This window comes from Delphinus delphis, chromosome 8 (assembly GCF_949987515.2).
Source record: "Delphinus delphis chromosome 8, mDelDel1.2, whole genome shotgun sequence".
Classification (NCBI taxonomy): Eukaryota; Metazoa; Chordata; class Mammalia; order Artiodactyla; family Delphinidae; genus Delphinus; species Delphinus delphis.
Window position 1 is genome coordinate 82817767 of NC_082690.1, and position 26649 is coordinate 82844415.

Genomic DNA, 26649 nt, shown 5'->3' on the forward strand with positions numbered 1-26649 from the left:
TGACAGAGATTGTTACATGTTCACCAAAACCCTTTCTCTAGTCTTCCTGGGGACATACATAATGTACTTTTCCCAGCCTCACCTGTAGGAAGGTTTGATTATGTAACTGAGTTTTAGCAATGGAGGTTATCAGAAATGATATGCACTCTGTCTAGGTCTGGCTCATAAACCCTTCCCACAGGTGAATCTACTCTCTCCCCCTCTTGAATGGCTGAATGTTCATGCTTAAAGCAAGCATGGAAGCCCTCTATAGAAGACGGCAGAGCATCCATGAGCCTGTATCCCTGAATGACCAGAGGACCCACACACCTGCTCCCTCTGAGAGGGCTTTATGTCAGCAAGAAATAAACTTCTCTTGTGTTAAGTCACTGAGACTTGAGGGTTTACGTTACAGCAGGGAATGCTACCTTAACAGGTATCCACAGTATCTCAGGAACTTAAATACAATGTTTCACACCAAGCCACATGAACCAAGCACAAAACAAGTTATCTACTATTGTTCCCATATACACCCTAGATCACCAGCTTCTGGTCAAAAAAGAAAAAGACTTGTTAATTAGTACTTTAACTTTGATCCCAGATATATGTGCCTGTGTGTGTGTAATTTCCCTAAATGGAACTTCCTTCGTCTTTCAGTCTGAGAATGGATTCAGGGAATGACACTGAAGAGCCCTGCTGTCTAGTGAAAAACCCTACATGAAAAGTCAAGCTAGTGCCTCCTGCCTGTTCCCCGGGTAAAGTCCCTTTCCCTGAGGCAGTATGATCACAGAGCTACTAACTGGGGAATACAGAATTCAGGAAGTTCTCATGACTTCAAGGCCTGCGCGCTATCTACTGTGCTCCACTGTTTCTCCACAAGCTTCACTGCAAGGGTATTTTAGGGGGTGGGGTCCACGTAGAGGTAGACCTCTGGGCAACCTTTGGCTAGAACTTAAAATGTTGTTCACCCTCAGTTCACTGATAAGGTTTTAATGAATCCAGGAACTCACATGGCACATGGCTGCCATTCAAATGAGATTACTTCAAAGCCTCAACGCACTTTGGGGAAACAGTGGTTGACCCTGGGGGAGAGGTAATATTGATTAGACCAAATATTAAAGATTAGTACCAGGGAGACTGGTGAAGCACAGAGGAGCTAGGAAAAGAATTGGGGTTATTAAGCAATAAGTCTTCAAAGGCTCCTGTACATGGAACATATCTATTTCCAGCTTAATATAATTTTTCAAAATCTAGAGCACAATGTCTTTACTCCATTAGCATTTCTTTCTCAATCTTCAATATAGATGCTGAAAAGATCAGCAAATAAGATCAATAATAAAAAAAAATCTGAGCCACTTTGAAGCAATATTGTAATGATCACATGTAAAGCCTGTATATAGAATATGGTCTGCTGGCCCATGTGAAGACACAGGTATTTAGACAACCAGCTCACATTAAATGATGAAAATAATAAACATTCAGAACCAACTGAAATAATAGATGCTGCATCTAGGAAGTCAGTTGTCCTTAAAATAAGCAGAAAGACAAGGGCCCCTCACACTGGAGCTGAGATACAAGTAAATACTGAAGATGTGGCTGCAATGAGTGTGCAGTGAACTCAGTGCTGCTGGGTGAAGTTTACCATATTCTTCCAGCCAGAGCTTTTATATTGGCAAAGGACAGACACTCATCAAGTTTCTTTTACAGGAAAGGAAGCTTTTATTGTAAGGATGTTCGTGGAATTGGAACTAAAATGAGAACACCCAAAGGGATCAAGGCAGTCAGGGGCCCCCAAGGTTCATTACTAGCATGTCTTTCTCTCTGCATAGCAGTTCCAATATCCTCAGTATGGATGTGTTGTTAATCATGGGCTCCTTTCAACACAGCACCCAATATCCATCAGAACTTCTTTTTGAGTCTCTCAGCTTAAATTTCCAAGAGAAAGGATTTGATGGACTCAAATGTTACCATCTCTGTTTGGTAGAGCTCTTCACACAAAGCTATGATGAAGGCCACTAGGTACCCCAACAGTAGACTTCTGAGTACCCTAGTATCAAGCTGCCTCTGGAAGCAGGATACAACAAAGGATACAACCTTTGTTCCTACAGTGGCCTCTTACCAGCAAAGAACAGCCTGATGCTGTTTTCTTGAGCAAGGGGGAAGTGAAAAGGCAGTTTAGAAGGGGAAGTTGAACATGGCAGGCAGATTGATTGCTGTATCTAAAATAAATATTTATCTGAAGTCAGACCCAAGGATTTCAATGGCATGGAAAAGCTCTAAGTTGTCGTTCTGCATTTGAAAAGAAAAGGTGACTCATCCTTTTGAAGATATGCATATTGATCTGAATTCAGTCTATTTTCTGTACATTGGCCCCAAGGGATGAATATTACATGCTACTGGACTTCCCTGGTGGTCCAGTGGTTAAGGCTCCACGCTCCCACCTTAGGGGGCGCAGGTTCGATCCCTGGTCAGGGAACTAAGATCCCACATGCCATGCGGCATAGCCAAAAAATACAAAATTGAAATTTAAAAAAAAAGGAAAGATGAATATCACATGCTTCTGTCATCGGTACACCAAACAAGCAGGATTCACGGAGTATAATCCTAAAAGCAACTTTATTTTGTTCCCCCCGTCCCTTTGAATTTGCTCAGAAGTAACTGTCGTTCTTCAGCCACTGCATGAAAATGTATCAGGTTACAGAATATCACTGGTCACTCTTGAGTAATAAAATCTTCATTATTACTCCACAAACATGACAGTAACCCCAAAGCTTCAGTTCCAGCTAATACCAAAAACTTCAACGGGAGGTTATATTAAACTTTTCCAATCGTTGGAGGAGTGGGGGCATGATTCTTAACTCTCTCTCTCCATCTGGGATTTGCACCCAAAGGTTGCTGACCCCTCTGGATTAGGATGCAGAATAGTAGGGAAAAAAGAAAGGACAAAAAAGATGATTGTCTGCTTTTAGGACCCGACAATCATTTGAAGCTGACTCTTTCCTGAGAATGTGTCTGTGTTCTTCAGAGGCTCCTCTGCTCGGACCCTCCAACACAACTCCCTTGACGTGGGTAGTGCATCTCCATAAGCAGGCCTTTCCTGACCTCCCTCAGCTCCTTCACCCAACATTACACCTCCAGCCTCTGGCAAAAAACCCTCTTAAGCAGGATCCCTTATTAAATAGATACTCCTGAAGTGGGTTTCCTATTCAGATCCCAGAACTCTTGAATCATTGGCCCAATACTGGAGACGAGAGCAGTTGCTTTCCAGATTTGCGGCAGGAGATAGATGGGCCCCAGGCTGAGCAGCTGGAGTTTGTCCCCTGTGGACAGATAGTCCAAGATGAAGGCAATAACAGGAGGGAAGAGAAGCTGAGCACTGCCCAGATAACAGACAAACAGACCACATATTCCTCAATCTCCAAGTCAAGGAGACCTTCCCGACCTCACGTGCACAGAAAGCCTCCTTGAAGGTCAAAATGGGAGGGGGGGTGTCACCCTATAGTAGGTGTTGTCAACCTAACCATAGGCCTCTTCGCTAGAATCCATCTTGGCTAAGGGATGCGTGCACACACGTGGGAGGACCCTGAGATAAACCAAATTCAGACTCAGAACCAGGCAAAGCAAGATGACTGGCCAAAGGAAACCTGGAAGAAATGCCCCATATGTGATTCAAACTACCATGAGGGCATGACTCTTTCTCTGAGCCCGCCTGTGTATCTATCCACACATATCCTTTTTCCTCCTAATAAACACTTTACTTGTTTCACCACTTTCCATCTCTTTGTGGGAATTCATTTCTACAAAGCTGACAGGTCAGGGTCTTGTCACTGGCCACTATCCCTGGTAGTCTTGTGGCCTAGAATTCAGTTCTCTCACTGCCGTGGCCCGACTTCAATCTCTGGCCGGGGAACTGAAATCTTTCTTCAAGCCGCTGCAGGCCGAGGCCACCCAAGATCAGATCCAGCCCTCTACCTTGAGGTCACAGGAAGCTTTAGCCAGCTTCTTGACTTCTGGCTTTCTCAGGCACAAGGCAGAAATCAGCCGCTGCATCCACCAACTCTAGGGAATGTGTATCAAGCTCTCTGAATGGTTACATTGAAGTCTCCCACCCTTGAACTTGAAATGAGAGGGTACCTCTCTGTCTTGCCTCCTCAGCAGGAGTTGATAGAGTGGGAATTTCTCCAAAGTATTCCTCTTTGTAAAATCTCATTTCCAACTAAAACCGAGCAGGGCCCAGAGGGGCCCTCCCAGGTACAAAAGGCCCTCCATGTCCCCCTGTTTCCTATTTGTAGAAAAAACCTTTAGTTTCCTAGGTCTTCCCTGAGTTCCAAACAGCAGATTCAAGTAGTTGCTAATTAGGGAAGTGAAGGAGTGCAGAAACAAAGGAAAATCAGTCAAGAAACAACTGTTTTGCCATAAGACAGTCTCAGTTCCTCCTCAAGGGATGTACTTAACAATCTGATGCAAATCCTTGAGCTGTTCTGCAGGAACTAAGGCCCCCACCCAGGTGGAGGATGCTAACTACATGCTGAGACTCCAGACTGGCTGGAACCAGAGGGCTGCTGACTGGGATTTCTGGAACACCACCCTGTTACCTCACCACCAACCACTCAGAAGAAAGTCATGTGCCCTGCAGCCTTCACCACTTGTTACGTTGCCTTTAAAAACTCTTCCCTGAAAACCACTGGGGAGTTTGGATCTTTTGAGCCTGGGCTGCCTGTTCTCCTTGCTTGGCCCTGCAGTAAACCTTTTTCTGCTCCACACTCCAACATTTCAGTTTGTTTGGCCTCACTGTGCATCAGGCACACAGACCTGGGCTTGACAAAACAACCGTCTGCATTTTTTTAATCCTTAATGAGGGTTAGAGGTTCTCTATGAAGTTTTTGGCCATCTGCTCTGATATTCCAAGAGGATGGTCTATCTCAGGGCTCATTTTGATATCTGAAATCTATTACATTTTGAGGTCTTGAAATCCCAATTTTAAACATCCTGTTTTACTGCCTAATACATTGTGAGAAATCAACTGATTCAAAATGAAAGAAAAACATTATGCTCATGATTTTTATTTTTGCCCTGTCTTTAGTTCAATGCAGGAACCTTCTCCTAGCTGTACACTGATCTGCAAATCACTCTTGAGTAATCTATTCTTGATGATCCCAAAAGAAATGTAGTGGGGAGTGCTGGTACATGACACATGCAAGCAACTAAAATGAAAATGATCTCTAGATCAACACAGGCACTGTGAGATGACATCTCCACTCAAATGCAATTTCACCATCTCCTAAATTATACTTTCCCCACCAGTTCACTTAATATGCACCTGCAGAATGCTGCTTCCCAATTTAATTTTCCTCTGGGCAATATGTTACATTCTCATCTAACCTTGAACATGTTTTATGTCCTTTTCTATTTTCTTAAATAAAAGTTGGGACAAAGACAAATGGGAAGAAGCTGCAAGGAGACGGGCCAGTGAGTGAAAAAGGAAGAAGGAAATAAAGCAGTTTGGGAAACGGTTTTAGTTCAGGCTGCCATAACAAAATACCACAGACTGGGTGATTTTGTTGCAGGAAGGGGGACCCCTTCCAGGGCCTGAGAGTGGGCTCTTGTCTAACACTCAGAAATGAATTATCTGAGGAGACACACGCGCTGAAAAAGCAAAAGGCTTTACTGGGAAGGGGTGCCCAGGTGGAGAGCAGCAGGGTAAGGGAACCAGGAGAACTGCTCTGCCAACGTGGCTCGCAGTCTCAGGTTTTATGGTAATGGGGTTAGTTTCTGGGTTGTCTCTGGCCAATCATCTTGCTTGGCCCATAGTCTGTCTTAGTCACTTGGGCTGCCGTAACAAAATACCACAGAGTAGGTAGGTTAAACTACAGAAATTTATTTTCTCCCAGTTCTGGAGGCTAGAAGTCCCAGATCAGGTGCCAACGAATTCAGTTCCTGGTGAGAGCTCTCTTCCTGGCTTGTAGATGGCCACCTTCTCACAGTGTCCTTATAGGACAGAGAATGAGGGAGGGAGGGAGAGAGAGAAGCAGGGAGAAGAGAGAGAGAGAGAAAGAGAAAGAGATAAAGGACTCTCTCATGTCTCTTCTTATAAGGACACTAATCTTATTAGATCAGCACCTCACCCTTATGACCTAATTTAATTAATTACCTCCAAAAAGGCACCATCTCCAAATATAGTTACATTGGGGGTTGAGACTTCAACATATAAATTTGGAGGGAGGGAGGGTGAGTGGGGACAAAAACATTTGGTCCATAATAGAAATGATTATAACACCAGCCAACTTAACATTATTTTACTCCATGTTGTGATATGACTAGCAGCCTCTGTAGCTGTAAAGGCTAAATGTGAAGGTGACATGGTCCTGAATTTCTAATAGTGAATCACAAGCCATATCAGGACCCTTTATCTTTAAGCTTACATAACCTACTGTGGTAGGCAGAACAATGGCCCCCAAAGATATCCATGCCCTAAACATTGGAACCTGTGAATATATTATGTTACATGGCAAAAGGGACTTTGCAGATGTGATTAATGTTAAGGATCTTAAAATGGGGAGATTACCCTGGATTACTTAGATGACCCCAATGTAACTACAAGGATTCTTAAAAGTGAAAGAGGTGTAATTCCCTGGGGGTCCACTTGTTAGCACTCCGTGCTTCCACTGCTGGGGGCCCAGGTTCAATCCCTGGTTGGGGGAACTAAGATCCTGCAACCACATGGTGTGTCTTAAAAAAAAGTGGAAGAAGGAGGCAGAAGAGTAGAGTCAGAGAGAGATGGAAAGTCAGAGTGATGCAATGTGAGAATGACCTGACCTGCCTTTGCTGACTTTGAAGATGGGAAGAAGGAGGCCATGAACTAAGGCTGGTGGGTGGCCTCTAGAAGCTAGAAAAGGCAAGGCAATAGATTCTCCTCTAAAGCTTCAAAAAAAAAAAAAAAAAACACAGCCTGGCTGACACCTTGATTTTAGCTGAGTGAGACCTGTGCTGAACATCTACACAACTGTAAAACAATACATTTGTGTTGTTTTAAGCCACTAAGTTTGTGATTATTTGTTATGGCAGCAATAGAAAACTAACACACCTGTCAAAGGCTCTCATCCTCCTTCCCCAAAAGTGGATCCAACTCTTCCAGTCAAGATTCATATCTCAAATACGAATACTTTTGTGAAATGTAAAACATGACTGGCTAGACTCAAGGTACATGGGACCTGAATCAGGACAGTTTATGGGCTGTCTGTACAGTTCCATGATAAAAAATTCAGGATGCTTTCAGGAGATAATTTAATGTCTGTTTTTGATGCTAAATCTTCTAGACTCTAAGCACTCCTTGAGGATAGGAACTACTTGTTTGTACTTTTGTCTTCAGAGCCTAAAATTTCAGGGCTTGACATATGGTAGGCACTCAAAAATTACTCGCTGAATATTAAATAAAGTAACTATCACAGACTTTGGGTGAAATTTGATAGAATAAGCCTTAAGATACTTTATAATTTTTCACTCTCAATTTTACTATAAATAAACTTATTACATTTGTCAAGAATTTTTTTTTGTTTTTTTGTTTTGTTTGTTTACAAGAGCCAGAAACTCAAGCAAATGAGGGGATCTGTAATACACATAATTAAGAAGGGCTAGCATGGTACCAGCTTCAAGTACACCTAAGTCCAGAAGAATTCTCACACTATGTCCTCAGGATCCTCTCCCTTGTTTGAAAAATGGTTCCATTACTAAAATTGAAAATTGTAAATACAGATCTTTAAACTAGATAGTCCTGATGATTCCTTTCTGTTCTAATAGATTATTGTTTCATGAGAGAATGTCACTTACTCACCCAGGGAAAACAGCATTAAAATATATTTCCACTTACCTAAGAGATCTCTCCAAAGACACACCAACAAAACAGAATTTATCACACCCACTCTTAAAGATATTCATTTCCCACACTTAAAGTCAACAGATATAGAAAATTATTTTTAAGATTATAATATAAATTTGAATATACTATTGGTGAAATTATCTCCTTCTTTCCTCTCCCCTAGGTTTCAGCAACAATGGAAACCGTGATAAATATGATATTTCATCCCCTAACATACTATAATGTAACCAGGTACTGAACTAGGAACTGTGGATAGAAGAATGTATTTTCTGAATCAAAAATTGATCTAAAATAGGGCTTCCCTGGTGGCGCAGTGGTTGAGAGTCTGCCTGCCGATGCAGGGGACACGGGTTCGTGCCCCAGTCCGGGAAGATCCCACGTCACAGAGCGGCTGGGCCCGTGAGCCATGGCCGCTGAGCCTGTGCATCCGGAGCCTGTGCTCCGCAACAGGACAGGCCACAACAGTGAGAGGCCCCCGTACTGCAAAAAATAAATAAATAAATAAATAAATAAAATAAAAATAAAATAAATAAAATACATCACTCTGGCCATTGCCTTCAATATCAGCATGATTATCTACTGTTAGCTCCATAAGCAGAGCAGAAAACACAAATATTAATACAGTTCATTTTGCCAAAGAATTGCAGTTTTACTTCAATTATGAGATCCAGTTTGTTGGATCTAGTTTAAACACTGGGGTGTTGGAATTTTGAGACATGTTGATGGTTTGTGGGACAGCATGGTAGAACCTTTAAAATTATTGCTGGCCAGAAAGTCTGAAATACAAGATCTTATCAAAAGGAAGAGTTGAAGGGATAAAGGAGAAAGCAGATAAATTATGAGACTTAATTCTGATTCATAAGCAGCTTGTATATAATGTCAAGTAAAATAATACTTAACCAGAGGAGATAATAAACACTAGAAAACAAAATACAATCAAGTGCTAGGTTGTACAGTACAGATGATGAAAGCTACAGAAGAAAGGAGAAATACATGTCCACTTCAAATATTTCATGTTAACTTCCATTTGAGTTCTGAGTGATTTTATATATTTTCTCTTTTCACATCCATTCATCTGAGCATTCTGGTCATCTCAGTAACTGACATTCTTGTTAAGCAAAAACGTGACCCCTAGATTCCTTATTCTAAATGACTTTTCATCCTACTCACTTGGAACAGTGCCACATTCAAAATGACTTTGGCAGATCCAAAAGTTAAATCCTTTAAAGGAAATGTATTTATGAAAGAAATGTGGTAACTGGAATATATAGCCACTGATCATAATAAGCGAGTATTTTACTATATACTAGCTGCACAGGATGGAATGGGGGAGGAGCATTTCGGCCCACTTAAAAGGTACATGAAGAAAGGTTTAGAGTTCTCTGAAACGCGACAGGCAAATGAACTATTGAAATTGCTATAGAAAAGGTAATTATATGTGACAAGTTATAATTTGTGAGGTAAAGCCGGAAAAGCAAACCAGTGTATGTCACTCAACTCCAGCAGGGATCAAGCCAAGTGCATTCAATGATGTTAAACCAAATCACATGCTAATCTCCTTTTAGTGGAAAACAATGTTTTTAAAAAACAAGTTCTTATGTCTTACTTTCAAAATCTCTAGATCTTTTCCTCTGTCTTACTATAGCTGACTTTGAAATAAATATTTCATCTATTTCAGAACGTAAATTTAGTTTAACGGGATCCTGTTTCCATATTAACAGTTTACAATTACAATCTTTGTTTACAGGATCTACAAATAATTAGAAAAGTCCTTAAGTTGTAGTCACTAGATCCAACATACAGAAATCCTGAAAGAAATGTAGGATGAGCAATGTCCCAAAGATGGTGACAGCACTATAAGTTTTGCCAAAATAACACAGAAGCATTCACTTAATAATCAATAAGGAAGATTGTTATTCAGTATAAAAACAATTACAAATGGACATTTAAACCCAGTTATTGGGTCTAGAAATAACCTAAAGTTCACAATTGTAAACATTCCAACTTAAAATTGCAAATATTTATGGAAAAGCTATAATATACAAAAAACTGTACTATGAACTGTGAAAGATACTGAGAAGTATAAGGCAGATCTTACATTCAATGAATTTATAATCTAGTAATTTGACATAGAAAGTATATTGACTTTCAGTCTGTACAAGATGGTATTGACTCATTTCCCCCTGCTTCTCCCTGCTGAGATATGAATCCTGGAAATAACATAAAAGGCAACCAAAGGAGAATTCTAAAAGGTGGTGAGGAGAAAGTAACTTATGTGGATCCTAACTGGAGGAAAAACACAGCAGCTGGACATCCACCCAAGAGAAGAAGGTAACCCAGACCTGTGTTTACCAACCCCCAACCTAGTAAGGCTTATTCCTCCCCATGATTGGTCCTGTGAAAACATCCTGCAAGCCCAACACCGCTGGGATGATCAGGAGCCCTGACAGCAAAAAATGGCCAGACCCCTCCACCGTCCCTTCACACCTCCCTCAAGAATGTGCCAAGAAATGACTCAGGGACTTCCCTGGTGGTCCAGCGGTTAAGACTCCGTGCTTCAAATGCAGGGGGCATGGGTTAGATCCCTGGTCGGGAAACTAAGATCCCACATGCCATGCAGCACCCCTTAAAAAAAAAAAAAAGGAAATGACCCAACCATATGCTATTTACAAGAAACTCATTTTAAATTCAATAACGTAGGTAGTTTGTAAAAGGAAGTTAAATGGTATGCCATGGAAACATTAATAAAAAGAAATGTTAAGCAGGAATAGCTATGTTAAAATGTGATAAAGTAGGCTTCAGAGAAAAGAAAATTACTTAGAGACAAAGAAGGCAGTGACATAATGACAAATCTACAATTACAGTTGAGTACCTCAACACCCTCTTCTCAGCAAGTGATAAAACTACAAGAGAGAGAAGCAGAAAGAATTTAAAAGATCTGTACAACACAATCAACTAAGAGGTTCTAATTGACTTACATAGAACATTCCACCACTATCAGCTGAATAAATCTTTTTCGTTCAAGTGCCTATGGAACATTCACCAAGATACACTATATCCTGGGCTATAACACAAACTTCAGCAATTTTAAAAGAACTAAAATCATTCAGAGTGTGTTTTTCAATATAAGTGGAATCAAACAAGAAATCAATTACCAAAAAAAAATAATAATAAAAGACAATAGGAAAATCTCTTAACACATGGAAATTAAACAGAAAACTCCTAAATAATTGATGAGTCAGAGGAAATCTCAAGAAAAGTGAAAAATACATTGGACTGAATGAAAATCAAAGTATGACATATCAAAATTTGTGGGATACAACTACAGTAGTGCTGAAAGGGATATTTTTATCACTAAATGCTTACATTTGAAATGGGGACAGTCTCAAATCTATAACCTAAGTTCCTACCTCAAAAAACTGGAAAAAGAAGAGTAAATAATCCCAAAAAACAATAAAGATAATAATATCAGAGTAAAAATCAATGAAATTGAAAATAGGAAAATTGAGAAAATCAATGAAACAAAAAGCTGGTTCTCTGAAAAAAATCAGTAAGTTGGTAAACTTCTAGAAAGACTGAAAAAAAGAGAGAAGATGCAAATAACCAATATCAGGAATTAAACTGAGGATATCACTACAGATCCAACAGACATTAAAAAGATAAGGAAATACAACAAACAACTTTATGCTCATACATTCTACAAATTAAAAGATATTGACCAATTCCTTGAAACCCACAAACTACCAAAACTCAATCAAGATGAACTATCTATTATGAATAGATCTATTTTCATTTAAAATATTAAATCTGTAATTTAAAAGCTCCCAACAAAAAAATCTCCAGGCCCAGATGATTTCACTGCAGAATTCTACGAAACATTTAAAGAACTAACATCAATTTTACACAGCCTATTCCAGAAAATAGAAGAGTAGGGAACACTTATAAACTCACTTTATTAGGCCAGTATACCAAACCAAGATAGTTTAAATAAAAAAGAAAGACAATAAAAAAGAAAAAAAAAAGAAAAAAGAAAACTATAGACCAATGGTTCTCATCAACTTAGAAGCAAAAATCTTCAATAAATATCAGTAAATCAATTCCAAACAACATACAGCAATATTTATACACCACAACCAAGTAGGACTTATTGCTATGTAAGGTTGGCTCAACATTCAAAATCAATGTTTTTGAATTGTCCCTGGTGGCACAGTGGTTAATCCGCCTGCCAATGCAAGGTGCACGGGTTCGATCCCTGATCTGGGAAGATCCCACATGCTGCGGAGCAGCTAAGCCCATGTGCCACAACTACTGAGCCTGCACTCTAGAGCCTGTGAGCCACAACTACTGATCCCACGTGCCACAACTATTGAAGCCCACACGCCCAGAGCCCATGCTCCACAACAAGAGAAGCCACCGCAATAAGAAGCCCGCGCACCGCAACAAAGAGTAGCCTCCGCTCGCCACAGCTAGAGAAAGCCCTCACGCAGCAACAAAGACCCGAGGCAGCCAAAAATAAATTAATTAATTTTAAAAAAATCAATGTAATCTACTGCATCAACAGACTAAAGAAGAAAAATCACATTAACACATTAACAGATACAGAAAAAAATCATTTGACAAAATCCAACAACCATTAACAGTAAAAACAAGACTCAGCAATTTAGGAATAGAGGGCAATTATCTTAATTTGATAAAGAGCATCTTCAAAAACCTACACTAATGTCAGACTTAACGGTAAAATTTGTATCTTTCTCCCCAAAGAATAAGGCAAGAAGGTTCATTCTCACCACTCTTTTTCAACATAATACTAGAAGTTTCAGCCTGTGCAGTAAGAAAAACAAATAAATGGCATGCAGAATGGAAAGGAAGGAATAAAACATAAACATTCTCTTTTGACAGATGACATGCTTGTCTACATAGAAAATCTCAAGAAATTAACCAAAAAACCTTCTAAAATTCTCAAGGTTGAATGATACAAGGTCAACACACAAAAATCAATTGCATTTTTTTTTTTTTTTTTTTTTTTTTTTTTGGCGGTACGCGGGCCTCTCACTGTTGTGGCCTCTCCCGCTGCGGGGCACAGGCTCCGGAGGCGCAGGTTCAGCGGCCATGGCTCACGGGCCCAGCCGCTCCGCGGCATGTGGGATCTTCCCAGACCGGGGCACGAACCCGTGTCCCTTGCATCGGTAGGCAGACTCTCAACCACTGCGCCACCAGGGAAGCCCCAATTGCATTTTTAAACACTAACAATGAACATATGGAATACAAAATTTTAAAACAATACAATTTACAGTCACTCTGAAGAAAATGATATCTCTAGGTACAGAGTTAACAAAACATGTATAGGATCTGTTTGCAGAAAATTACAAAATGCTTATGAAAGAAATCAAAGAAGACCTAAATAAATGGAGAGACATACTATATTCATGAATTGGAAGATTCAATATAAAGCTATCAGTTCTCCACCAAAGTGATCTATATGCTTAATACAATTCATATCAAAACTCTAGTAAGGTTTTTTTGGTAAACAGAGACAAGCTTATTCTAATATGCAGAAAGAACACAGGTACTAGAATAGTTAAAATAATCTTGACAAAGAATAAAGTGAAAGGAATCACCTTACCTGATTATTAAGGCTACAAGTATATAGCTACAAGTTATCAAGACAGTGTGGTATTGGCAGAAGGATATACACACAGATCAACTAAACAAAATAGAAAAACCAGAAATAGACCCACACAAATAACAAATATGCTCAACTGATTTTTCACGTAGGTACAAAAGCAATTCAATGGAGGAAGAACAGACTTTATAAAATGTGGTGCTGGGGCAACTGGATATTCATAGGTGCACACACACACACACACAAAAGAAACTCCACCTAAATGTCACACCTTATACAAAACAACTCAAGAATCACGCAATTAAATGTAAATACTAATAGTGTGATCTTAAAAAAAAAAAAAATGTCAAGCAATCAGGCATTGAGGTGCTCAATTAGGACAATGTGCCAAACCAAAAGTAAAAATCAAACTTTTATTCACTTAATGTGACAGTGTAATCAAGAGGTGCTGGCTCCCTAGTGTAATATATTTCCCCCCCAAAATGGCCCAAGGTGAGGGTCAGGTGGATCCAGCACAGCCTGAGAACGTTGTGTCACTGCTCAGGTTCCTGCCTCTTTATGGATTCATGGGCTGGGGAAAGGCTGGGAGCGGAAAGGCACTGAGGCAAAGTGGAGAAATGTAATTCAGCCAAGGACCTCACTAAAGAGGTCTCAGCAGAGGTGCTTGGGAAGTGTCTCAGCCAAGCTTCCCAATAAAGAGGTCTCTGACTCGAGGTGACTGAGCTAGGAATGCAGATATGCACACAAGCATGGCTTACTAGTGGAGGCCTTGACAGCAACTCCTTCAAGAAAACTACAGTGCACTGGCTGTGTGCCAGCTGGTGTGGGGTGGGCAACCTCCCCGCCCTCATGCAGACTTCCAGTCACAATCGTGTAACTGTCTATGGTTGGGCCTGAAAGACCACACATAGGATTTTGTCCTGGAGTCAGACTCCTTAGAAAAGAGGAGATAATCTTCAAGATGTAGGGACAGGCAAACGTTTCTTAGATGACACCAAGAGCATAATCCACAAAAGGGAAAAAATGATAAACTGGGTGTCACCAAAATTAAAATTTTTGTTCTGCAAAAGACTGCAATGAGAATTAAAAGACAAGCAATAGATTGGGAAAACGTATTTGTGAATCATATATCTGACAAAAAACTTGTATCTAGAATATTCAAAGAACTCTCAAAACTCAGTAGTAAGAAAAAATCCAATAAAGAACGAGCAAATTGGACTTCCCTGGTGGTCCAGTGGATAGGACTCTGTGCTCCCAATGCAGGGGGCGCAGGTTCAATCCCTGGCTGGGGAACTAGATCCCGCATGCATGCCACAACTAAGAGTTCACATGCCTCAACTAAGAAGTCCACATGCTGCAACTAAGAAGTCCACATGCCGCAATGAAGATCCTGCATGCCGCAATTAAGACCTGACACACCAAAATAAATAAATAAATAAAAATAAATAAATATTAAAACAAAAAGAATAGGCAAAAGACTTAAACAGATACTTCACAAATGTAGATATGCAAATGGTAAATAAGGACTTGGAAAGATTTTTTAAATCATTAGCTATCAGAGAAATGTAAATTAAAACCACAATGAGATAATCACTACACATTTATCAGAATGGCTGATGAATAAAGAATAATGACAGTCCCAGATGCGGGCAAGCATTTGGTGTATCTTTTATATATTGCTGGTGGGAATGTAAAACGGTACAGCTATCCTAGAAAACAGTTCGGCAGCTTCTTATGAAACTAAACATGCAATTATCATTTTACACAGAAACTTCACTCTTGAGTATTTATCTCAGAGAAATGAAAACTTATTTTCACACAAACCCTATACAAAAATACTCAAAGGAGCTTTATTCATATTAGCCAAAAACTGGAAATAGCCCAGATATCCTTCAACAGGCAGTTGTTAAACTGAGATAGACACATACCGTGAACACTACACAGCAATAAAAGGGAACTATCGATACATACGATGTGGATGAATCTCCAGGAGATGTTAAATGAAAAAAGCCAATCCCCAAAGGTTACATACTGTATAATTCCATTTATATAGCATTTTGTGTGTGTGTGTGGTACGCGGGCCTCTCACTGTTGTGGCCTCTCCCGTTGCGGAGCACAGGCTCCAGACGCGCAGGCTCAGCGGCCATGGCTCACGGGCCCAGCCGCTCCGCGGCACATGGGATCCTCCCGGACCGGGACACGAACCCGCGTCCCCTGCAACGGCAGGTGGACTCTCAGCCACTGTGCCACCAGGGAAGCCCTATGTTTTGGCTTTTTGATCACAAGGCATGTGGGATCTCAGCTCCCCGACCAGGGATTGAACCCATCCCCCCACCCCACACACTGGAAGGTGAAGTCCTAACCACTGGACCACCAGGGAAGTCCCTCAATGCACTTTAGAAACAGGCTACTAGAAATTAAAGGAACTTTATAGATTACCAATAGACTGCATTTTTTTACCAATATCGAATTTCCCTTCTTTGAAGTCAGGCTTGGCCATAAGACTAGCTTTGGCCAATATAACATGTAAGAAAGTGACATGTGTCGTTTCTGGGCAAAGGCTTTAAAAGCCAGTGCATGCTCTGCCATCTTCTCTTTTTCTTCTGCTATGGCCTCACCAACGTTCATGGCCGCTGTGTCAGCCTGAGGACGATGATGACTTGGAAGCAGCGATCCCAGATGACTCATGATGGTTACCAATAGGAGAAGCAAGATATAAATTCTGGTTGTTTCAAGCCTTGTAATATGGGTGTTCTTTATTACTGCAGCATAACTTAGCCTATCCTGACTGATATATAGTCCAACGCCTCTCACATTACAAGTACTAAAACCAAGAGCCAACAGCTTAGAGCCCAGCCTACCTAGGAAGTTAGTGATAGAGATAATACTATGACCTAGACAGCCAGAGTCCCAGAATGGGGCCATTTCCAATACAGATTTTATCAATGTGCTTCAGGCTATTTGTTCATAAGAATAAAATTAAAATACAAATAAAAGTTCTGTACCAAACTGAATCATCAAATTAGTTTGCCAATTGATACCAAAAATGAAAGAACAGATTTTTAAAAGTAGACTGAATGAAATATTCGTACTTCTAATTTTATCATATAGTTCTGAATCAGCAGCCCATCATTCAGAGGGGGAAAAAAGCAACTGATTCAAATGAGTCACACTGGAGAAACCCTTGATATTTTGAAAATTCAAATGTCAACAAGCCACATAATAAGAGAAATGGGAGGCACTGGCTCCATCCTTTTGAACATTTCTACAAAATGAATCAAAGTCAAATATCAACCCTAGAGGTTTATTGACCTACAAAAAGATGTTTGGGAATTCTGTAAAGAGATGCTTCAGTGGTGGTCATGAATATTTGGGGAGTTAAAAGGGAATTTGTGAAGGTAAGCAGCATGTTTTTTCCTAACAAAGAGATTGTTTTACTCAGCATGTTTTTTGTGAACATTCTAAGAACCTGAAAGATTTCCCATGGTATATGTAAAAAATTCAAAATTTGACTTAAAAAAAAAAAAAAGAAAACTTAGGAGCCATTCCAGAATCATTTAAGAAAATAGCCCTCCATCCTCATTTGCTACATGTCACACCAAACGAAAGAATCTATGCACTTCTCTGACTGCACGACAGAACCTCTTAAAAACTGCCCAGTTTCAGGCATTAAGGCTTTTCTGCAAATATTCTACTATGATAACAGTTCATGAAGAGAAAAAGATGTAGCTGATATTTTCTTCAGGAAAAAACCATCACCTTGTCCTTGATTAACTATTCTATTAATTTTTTACTTCTTGAAACCATGAGTTTCTTCCCCTCTAATTTTATTTTATTTTATTTTATTTTCCCCTCTAATTTTAATTCTGATGATAAACATAATATGGTCATTGTAGGAAATTTGGAAAGTTTAGGCAAGAGAAAATAAATGCAAAAAAATGTTTTCCTACAATCCCACTCCCCAAGCAGAGACTAGTATAATTTTGGCAAATTTCCTTTGTCCTTTGCACATATCAAATAGAGTCAAGGTGACAGTTTATTGATAATTCTGAATCCTTTTTTGTGTTCCAGTCATCACTATGTCAATAATATTTTCTAATATTATTTTTAAATCATTATTAAGCTCTTTTTAATAGATGTACAAAATCCTATCGTAACATGTACTGTTACTTATTTAATCAGTCCCCCAACATAGGACATCCTGGTAATTTCCTCACTTTCATCATCATAAGGTATCTGAGTTAATTAAACTTTATTCCATATTCTTTTTCATTATTATTTTGATCTATCCTGAGCTTTGGAAGATTATTTAATATGGCCCTTTCATTTCCAGGCTGCCCTGCTTCTCTATTTAGCTGCTTCTTCTCTAAATTGTCCTAAGAAACTTGAACAATCTTCTCTTCACAGACATACTTCAACCTTGGATGCCAGCAAATGCTTTCTGGTGCTCTCGCTGATCTCTCTCCCGATAGGTAGGTAAGTAGGTAGATAGATGACAGGTAGATAGACAAAGATAGAGATATCGATAAAGAAAGAATATCTCACATTCATAAAATAAATAAATGCTTAATTAATTGCCTAAATTTTAAAAATCCCTCTTTATTTTTATGCATTTCTAAAGGCAAATATAGTATGATAAAAATAGAAAAGCATTGGATTGAAATCAGATTCTTAGTACAATTCTACTTCTCTCTTACATGTCACTAAATTACTTGAGCCCTGTTTGCTCATTTGTAAAATAAGAAATGTACTTAGAGATCTCTAAGTTTTCTTCTAATTCCATCGTTCTCTGACTGGAGCAGTTTATAATTCTGCTCAGTTGAGTGATTTTGTGTACCAGCCGGACTTCAAAGGGGAAAGCTGAAGCCCCTCCTCGTATTCCAGTTAGGACAGGTCTGCACGAGAATTAGAGCTTTACCAAAGTTGTAAGACTTGGGAGAGAAGTCAGGAAAGTTGCCACCAACTACCCCAGCCTGAAGTACTAATGTGGATGGTTTTCAAGAGATGAACCAAAAGCTGCTAACAATCTGGTGAGCCTCTGGGAAGCTCCTCACACAAACTCACCCAGTCTGCTCACAGTCAACAGGTGAGTCTCAAGAGTTCACTTTGGGGACTTCACTGGTGGCGCAGTGGTTAAGAATCTGCCTGTCAATGCAAGGGACAAGGGTTCGAGGCCTGGTCTGGAATCCGCCTGTCAATGCAGGGGACAAGGGTTCGAGCCCTGGTCTGGGAAGATCCCACATGCCGCAGAGCAACTAAGCCCGTGTGCCACAACTACTGAGCCTGCGCTCTAGAGCCCGTGAGCCACAACTACTGAGCCCACGTGCCACAACTACTGAAGCCCATGCACCTAGAGCCTGTGCTCTGCAACAAGAGAAGCCACCTCAATGACAAGCCCGCACACAGTATGCACGACCAACGTGATAATTCTCAAGCTCATCTAGAAGCAGCTGGAACCTCTGTCTGCCTTCACATCTACCCTCAACTGCCTCTGGTACTTTTCCTTCTCTTCCACCTCAAACTCTCACTGAGGACCATGTAGTAAGGGGGATGCTGAGAAACGTATTTCATGCCTTTGAGAGTCTCTCAACTTCATCTGTAAAATACCTATTAAACAGATAGTTATTTAGTCTCTACTACAGTCATGGTACTAAGCTTGGTACTACTGCAACAGGTACCAAGAAACATAACAGGAGTAACCACTGCCCTTAAGAAGCTTACAGCCAATTCGAAGAGAAGATACCTCCAGGAACCATAATTGGATGGATATTGAGCTAGACACTCAAGATATAGGGGGGCCCACATTCCTTTTAGTGCTATTCAAAAGCCGTGCTTTTAAGATACTAAAAGTTACTTATAGAAAAAGGAATAACAGGTGAAAATCAGGATACACCCCCAGAGGTTACCTGCTGTATATATCCCCTGCTTGAAGAAAGCTCAAAGGAAACTATGTGGACTCCCCAGGAGGGGGCCCATGAGACCTATAACAGGGGACTCCTCGGGTTGGGTTTTGGTGCCTGGCGCTTTGGAGACTGGTGCTTCTTTGTAATCCCTGTTTATTGTCCTTGCAACATTTTAAATGATGTAAAGTACATGAGACTTTTTCCCCAAATCATCTTGTGATTCATTTCTCAAGAACTTAACAAGTAGTGCTTAGGATGCTCAGCAGATGCATGGCAGGGGTACCTGGGAAAGCATGACACCATGTGTTGTGGGCTACATTGTGTTCTTCCAAGATCTTTACATGGAACCCCTAACCCCCAAGAATGAGACTGCATTTGGAGATAAGACCTTGAACGGCGTAATTAGGTTAAAATGAGGTCATATGGATGGGACTTCTTCAACTTGACTGATGTCCTTATGAGAGAAAATGTGGACACACACAGAGGCACCACAGGTATATGCACACCGAGGAAAGACCATGTGAAAACACAGTGAGAAGGCAGCCATCTGCAAGCTGAGAAGAGAGGCCTCAGAAGAAACCAAACCTGACAACACCTTGATCTTAGCGCTCTAGCCTACAGAACTGTGAGAAAATCCATTTCTGTTGTTTCAGCCCAGCCTATAGTATTTTGTTATGGCAGCCGCAGCAAACTAATACACTTATGGTAGCCACCACGGGCACTACCATGGGATTTGGAACAGCTGCTACGGACACGGGTCCTACAGCCTAAAAGAAGCCTCCTAACAAGTAGTTTTTGGCCAATGATCAGCATAAATTAATAAAATTCTCTATTAGTTTGAGGCGATGCATAGGTAAGTACAGAGAGGATATAAGCTTCATGAGGGCAAGCCCCTTACCTATATTACTGACTGCTGTATCCATAGTGTAAGCGTACATTCGATGAATTTTGAAAAATACATAATCTTATAAAACTATCACATACGGATATAGAATGTTTTCACCACCTCAAAATGTTCCCTCATGCTCCTTCACAGTCAATCTCCTTCCCCAATCCCCTATAATGGAAATTACGCAGAATATAGTCTTTGGGTCTTGGCTTATGTTACTGAGCTTTGATATTCACCTGTTCCTTTTTATTTGTTAGGAAAGTCAGTCTCACACATGCAGTCTTTCAACCTCTGCTCGGTCACACAAAAATGGGCCTTAGGCCTGGAAAACTTCCTTACCAAGAGATACGGAGCCCACACAGCCTGTGCCGGGCTGACTGCTTTCACTGTCTCATGCTGAACGAGTGTTCCTTTGTTCTGCTTAAGCATGTATGTCAATGGCTCTCAAGCATGGCCCCAGGTTTCAGTATTTCAGACTCCACACAGGAGAGGTCAGTGTCCTGCTGCTGCAGTACAAGAGGGGTGCACACAGGCCAATTTCCCTGGTCAGCTGCCAGGGGCATCTGCTAGCCATTAGAGGTGGACACACACTGGAGCTGATCTTGCTGTCTCTTCTCTATGTGAGTGAAAGCACTGTTCCATCCAGTGTTTGTGCTGTGTTTTCCCTGGCAACTCTGATACCCAGTTATCGTGGGGGAAAGTGTTTGGACTTCTATTCCTGGGAGCTGGCATTGTGATGATCTTTGCTGTCCTCCAAGTAGTTGCAGTCCTACCCTGGCAGTTATTACTGGTACATGGTGTCCTGCCCCACGTTATTGTTGAGTAACATTCCGTTGGATGGATATCATAATTTGCTTATCCATTCACCAACTGATGGACACTTGGAGTGTTTCTACGTATGGCCATTATAGATTTTGTTCCTCTTAACATTTGGGTACAAATCATTGTGTGAATATGGGGGTTTTTTGGTTTGTTTTGTTTTTACTCTTCGATAAATATGTAGGAGTGGTACTGCCAGACAGGATGTTAAGTGGATATTTAAATTTATAAGAAACTGCCAGAATGTTTTCTAAAATGGCTGCACCATGTTGCATTCCCACAGCAACGCATGAACGTTACAGTTGCTTCTCATCCTCACGAACTCTTGCTATTATAGACTTTTTAATTTTAGTCATTCCACTAAGTGGGCAGTGGCCCTTCACTGTATTTCCCTGATGACTAATGATGTTGAGCCTCTTCTCATGTGCGTATTTACCATTTGTATATGTTCCTTGATTAAACGTCTATTCATACCTTAGCCCATTTTTTTTAAAAAACTGAGTTATCTTATTACTGGGTTGTAAAAGTTTTTTCTCTATTCTGGATACAATTTCTTTATCAGCTATCAGTTTCAAAAATATTTTCCCTCGGCCTGTGGATTATTTTTCCCTTTATTTGACAGTGTCTTTTCAAAACAAGTTTTGGTGACATCATCAAGATGGTGCTATCGATTGATCCTGACTTCAGTTCCTCCCACAAGAAGAACTAGCAATTATGCGTAGACAAAAACACCATTGTGAAAATCCCAGAACCCAGGGGTGGGGCTGAAGCACCCGCCTGGACCACAGAGACCAAGAAGGACAGCACTATAAAGGTGAGAAGAGAGGCTACACTCTGACCACATCACGGCTCCTCAGGCTGGCACAGTGCCAAACTGAGAGGGCCCCCCCCCCCCCCGTCAGCTTACTGTTTCTCCAGGGCAAAATGAGACACCAAGTTAGACACCCAGCTCCCCCAGCACTGCAGGACACTTCCCAGGAGGGCCATTCGGGTCTCACCTCCCAGGAATTACTGGGGTAATCTGCAGGATTCAGCCGTGGGGATCAGATAAAGATGGGGAAGGAGGGCGGGACTTACATCAATCAGATCTTGGTGGACCACATTCCTGCTTGCAGTGGCACCAGAGTAGAAATCTCAGCCAGTGGCTCTGCCCATCTGCAGAGCCAACTTGGTGGCCCCGTCTGGTCAGGGAGCTCATCCAACGTGCAAAGGGACTTCAATCTAAAATGGAATGGAGATATGAAATGGAGAATCTCACACATGCACCCACAGGAAAATGAAACAAGAAATGAAACAGTGGTTCCCCCTAAATGCCTGACTAGAACTACCTAGAACTTATCTCCTAACCAATGAACATCCACCGAGAATCTCTCCCCATCGTCACTCAAGCCAATGAATTTGCGGCTTGAACCCTAACTGGACTCCCCTGACTCTTTACACCCCTTCTGCATTAACACAGCCTGCCTCAAACCTTCAACAGATTCGCCTGTAGCTTGCTACAGTATGTTTCCCGAACTGCAATTCCTCTGCTATTCCCGAATAAATTCAATTTCAATTTCTGGTAATATGAGCTTGCCTCAGCTTCCCTCTTTTTTTAGGTTAACAGGCAGTTCTACCTGATTTGGTGCCCAGTCAACAGACTGTACAAGGAGTGGAGCCCATTCTACTGTGTCGCAAGGGCAGGAAAGCAAATTTGCAGCCCTGCCCAGCTGTTGAGCATAGGCTCCAGTCCCATCCATCCAGCAAGCATGGCCAAGAACACCGGCAACCACAGAGCCCATCCTACAGCCCCACTCTGGCAAAGAGCTAAGCCAGCAGCCCTTCCCAACAAGTATAGCCTCTGGTCTTCCATAACCAGGGAGCCTGAACAGTACCCTGAGCAGACTTAGAGCCCAGTCTACAGCCCTGCCCAATCACGGACATCACCCAGGAATCCGCTTGAATGCACAGCCTAGCCAGCAGGCCCAACTGACTCTACAGTCCAGCCAGGGGCACCCTCCACACACACACCTCAGAGCACCTCACCCACACAGAGACCCTGATAGCAAACCATGGGCTCTACCAGCTGACGTGTCCAGTACCCCAAACTGAGCTGACTGGTGAAGCTCTTTCCCTGCCAAAGTGAACCTGTAAAGTCTAGAAGAGGAGATGGAAACACGTAGATACCAACGCAAGGAATCCAGGATCATGAAGAATCAGGTAAACATGATAAAACCAAAGGAAACTAATAAAGTTCCAATAACTGAACCTAAAGAAATGGAGAGTATGAACTCACAAAGAATTCAGAATAATCCTCTTAACAGAAGTTTAGTGAAGTACAAGAATATATCCTAAAGGAAATTAGGAAAACAATGCACGAACAAAATGAGATGGCCCTTGAGGGCATTATGCTAAGTGAAACAAGTCAGACAAAGACAAATACTGTGTCTCACTTATATGTGCAATCTAAAAAGAAAACTGAAGTCATAGAAACAGAGAACAGATAGGACAGATTGGTGATTGCAGGGGCAGGGGGAGGAGCAGTCAAAAATCACAAATTTCCAGTTATAAGATCTATAAATTCTAAGGATGTAATGTACAGCATGGTGACTATAGTTAACAATGCTGTATTATATATATGAAAGTTGCTAAGAGAATAGATCTTTTCTCATCACAAGAAATAAAATGTAACTATGTGAGGTGATGAATGTTACCTAAACATATTGTACTAATCATTCCATAATATATACATACATCAAATCATTATATTATATACCTTAAACTTATACAATGTTATATGTCAATTATATCTCAATAAAATTGTGAAAAAAGATGAATAAGTTCTGGGGATGTAATACACAGCATGGTAGTTATAGTTAACAATACTGTAATGTATATTTAGAAGTTGCTAAATGAGTAGATTATTTTTGTTTTAAAATTTTTTCTTCTTTTTCCTTTTTTTTAATGGAAGTATAGTTGATTGACAATATAGTGTTAGTTTCAGGTGTACAGCATAGTGATTCAGTACTTTTGCAGATTATATTCCATTATAGGTTATTACAAGATAATGGGTATAATTCCCTTTGTTCTACAGTAAATCCTTGTTGCTTAAAAGAGTAGATCTTAAAAGTTCTCAACACACACACAGGATCATAACTATGTGAGGAGATAGATCTGTTAACTTTTACTGTAGTAACCATTCTGTAATATATACATACACCAAATTGCACACATTAAACTTATACAATGTTTTATGTCAATTACATCTCAATAAAGCTGGAAAAAATAAACTTTTTAAATGAAAAGCAATTTTTTCATTTTGATGAAGGCCATGTTATCTTTTTTTTTCTTTCATGGTTTGTGTTTTTCGTGCCCTGAGAAATCACTGTCTAGACCATGATCACAAATATTTTCTCCAATAGTTTCTTCTAAGCATTTTATAGTTCTAACTTTAATATTTATGTCTATCATCTACTCCAATGAATTTTTATATATCATGTGAAATGTATTCCACATACATTAACTTTATCTTATCAATATACCTATATTAATTTTTATCTAGTTTCAATAATAGCATTGTAATTTTGATTTTCTTTTTTTTTTTTTTTTTGCAGTATGCGGGCCTCTCACTGTTGTGGCCTCTCCCATTGCCGAGCACAGGCTCCGGACACGCAGGCTCAGCGGCCATGGCTCACAGGCCCAGCCACTCGACAGCATGTGGGATCTTCCCGGACCAGGGCATGTCCCCCGGCATCGGCAGGCAGACTCTCAACCACTGCACCACCAGGAAAGCCCTGTAATTTTGATTTTTTTAAACAATTATTTCCCTGTCTTTTAGAAATACATACTGAAAGTCTTACTGATGAAATGCTATTATTACCAGGGAGTGTGAAGGAGTAGGCAGAAATATAGTAGCTGAAGCAGTGTTGACCACACTTGATGTTTTTTGGGGCTGAGTGATGGCTACATAAGAGTTTGTTGAACTAGCCTCTCACTTCTGTATGTTTGAAATTTTCTACAATAAAACTTAAAAAAAAAATTGCAACACGAGGAAACTAAGCTAGAGAAAGACAGTTGAGAATACTTATGTTTTTAGATTTATTCTTGGTTAAGTCACACTTCAATTGAGTTACCTGATTAGAAGGAAGAAAAAAATAACATAAACATGCCAAACACATTATGATTGTGGTTGACAATCTTAAAATGAAATCCCAGATGTATTATTTACTGTAACTCTACACAATTACACTCTACGCCATTTGGTTAGAATGGGATTTGCACTTAAAGTTGTGAAGATCAAATAAAAATGAGCAAGATATCTGGCACATAAAAGTTAGTCTGATATCTTCAGTTTCATTACCTAACCCAATGCCTACCAAATACTGGGCATGTGCTTCACATTTTAAAATTAATTTGAATAGGATTTAATCTCATACTGCTCTGATGGCCTATATTAGAGGAGTCTAACGTAGAGACTTTGATTCTCTTCAAGAATCAAAACTCTTAACTTGTTTTTGTAAGGTTTTGCCTTACAAAAATCCTGGCACACTGAGTACTTGCATTTGCGATCTCAACTGTACAGTTTAAGCAGCAGCATCAAATGAAAGTATTAGAAAAAGAAAAATAACCCCTGCTTTCTTTCCATTCTGCAATAGCAGTTCTATTTAAACTGAGAGAGGCAACAGTTCCAAGGATTAATTTGGTAATCAAAAGAAGTATAATTTCCTTTTCTTATAAGAAGTTCCAAGACACATGCATAGTTACCTATCAGGCTCTCTTACTCTTTTTAAGGTTTCTTATTTGTCTGACATAGCAGCAGGAGAAAGACACTAATTTTCGAATCTGGCAGACCTAGGTCAAATTCTGAGTTTCTCCCTTCCTGGTAAGCTTTGAAAGTCAGTAAATCTCTTCTTTGCCAATTTCATCTGTCAACTAGGGTTTAAGAACAAATATTTACTGGTTGCCTACCACGTGCCAAGAAATCATGTAAGTGAACAAAAAAGAAATTCCCAGTCCATGTGCAGTTTACATTCTAGTAGTTAAATAACTTACCTAGTCATATACTTACTAATTGGCTGAACCATAATTCAAAGACAGTAGTCTCAGTGTAGAGTATATACTCCAAACCACTAAGTTATATCACCATTTTATTGTGAGATTAAATGACATAAGCTGTGACTAGATGGAAACTCAATCATAGCAACTAAAATTACTCATTTTCTTTTTTTCAATCACCCTTACTAAGATATAATTTACATACAACAAAATGCATTCACTTATTAATTTTTATGGCCTCAACGTTGTTCATAATATTATCTAGTTATTCCTTCAATGTTTACAGTATCTGGTAATTTGTAACTTGTGTCTTCTCTTTCCTGATGAGTCTAGTTAGATGTGTCAATTTTGCTATTTTTTTAAACTAGCTTTTGGTACCAGTGATTTTTTTCTATTGTTTTCCCATTTAATATTTTATTGTTTTCTATTTTTACCTTTATTGTTTCCATCCCTCTACTTACTTGGATTTAACATGTTCTTCCTTTTCTAACTTCTTAAATTGGAAGCCTAGATTATTGATTTAGAC